This window comes from Cyprinodon variegatus, unplaced genomic scaffold (genome assembly GCF_000732505.1).
Source record: "Cyprinodon variegatus isolate N-32 unplaced genomic scaffold, C_variegatus-1.0 Scaffold181, whole genome shotgun sequence".
NCBI lineage: Eukaryota > Metazoa > Chordata > Actinopteri > Cyprinodontiformes > Cyprinodontidae > Cyprinodon > Cyprinodon variegatus.
Window position 1 is genome coordinate 1,112,258 of NW_015150634.1, and position 1,464 is coordinate 1,113,721.

A 1,464-nucleotide genomic window follows, 5' to 3' on the forward strand; every position below is an offset into this window, starting at 1 on the left:
GCCAGTTCTGTTAGCTCTACGCCTGCCGAAGACACAGACGTCCATCCCTGTAAACACTGGGACGTAACTCAATGATTAAGTAAATGATTCTTATTTCTTATTTCAACCGATGCGTATATTAGCTGCGACATATGAATCAAGATGCTATGACCAAAAAAATTTGATTGGCAGATGAACGTTGATCTATGATTGACCAAATTTCTGAAAAATGTATAAAATAACAAAAGAAAAAACAAAAAAAACATGGATTTTAAGACAGGATATATTTTAAATAGAAATTTTCTGAATTTTGGGAAATATAATCTGATAAAGAGTACATTTATATACATGTTTAAGCCAGAATGATTTTAACTTTTAAATATGACTTCCCTATGACTTTAAAGCCAGAGGAGAATCTAATAATAGAGCCGCTTCCAAGCAAGAAATTGTCAGACATATGAAAGTGCATATTTATAGTGTAATCGAGTTGCTTGATGCAAAGTAAAGCAATAAAATAATGATTTTTTTCCCTCTTTCGTTTTAAGTTTTCTTTTTTCCTTTTTAGCAGAAAACAAAAACTCAAATATGCCACACTAGAAATTCTAACAATAAATCAATAGGTATTATTAAGTGGATCATCCTGACATAAGCCAAATGAATCAGAACCTTTGGAAAATGGTTCAAATGTTATAAAGACAATGGAGACACTTGAGTGCTGTACAGGAACAACATTATTTTCTAACCTAGACTGGTGACCTAATTATTCAGCCAAAACAGCAGGAAGGGTCTAAATTAATTTATGTTAAATACTCTGAGTGAAACAGGATCATTGTGGAGAGGAGTGAGAAGTGGTAAATGACTAAGTGAAACTCAGTGGAGGTCAGATAATATAGCACTGAAGAAAAGCACTAACCTTGTGGTGACCCCGGGTTGCTGCGCTGGAAGGGATCCGTGGGTCTCGCTCTGAATGCGCGGTAGAAGCGGCAGCACCGAACAAGGGTCCCTTACTGAGCAGTAATGATTTTATAAGATTAGCAATGCTGTGTAGTTGCTGTCGGTTAATAGAGGGAGTTACCATAACTCGCATATCAAGACTTGTTCAGTCAAGGGGAGGAGCCGAAGGTGAGTCCCTGCAAGTATTTACACGCATTAAAATAGCCTCAGTCAAAGTCTGGGCGTTTATTAGAGAGTTGAGGATTGACCCCGTGAATGATACTTTCACTATTAATCAGGGGGTTATTAACGGAGAACTGTCACTGCCAGAAATGCATACAGAAATGTAAAAAAGACTGGCAGAAAAAAATAGCTTTGAGAAAATAAATAGGGTACAAAAAATATAAATAAAGCATAAAATAGACAAAAATATTATAAAATGCACATAAATACGTAAAAATAAATAAATAAATAAAGTTGAAGATTATAACGGAAAGTAAATAAAAAATGTTATTATTACAATATGGAAGCTAATTAAAAGAGATATATTTA

At 34.4% G+C, this 1,464-nt stretch overlaps 1 protein-coding gene across 1 annotated transcript in view; it reads right to left on the reverse strand.

Moving 5' to 3' along the window:
• The window catches only part of LOC107087355 (interleukin-1 receptor-like 1), a 36,902-nt gene extending 35,891 nt beyond the window's left edge, over positions 1 to 1,011 (reverse strand). Inside the window, exon 1 of the mRNA XM_015378893.1 lies at positions 893 to 1,011. The gene's annotated coding sequence lies outside the window, so the exon portion shown is untranslated. The remainder of the gene's footprint in view (positions 1 to 892) is intronic.
• Between the last annotated feature and the right edge of the window lie 453 nt (positions 1,012 to 1,464).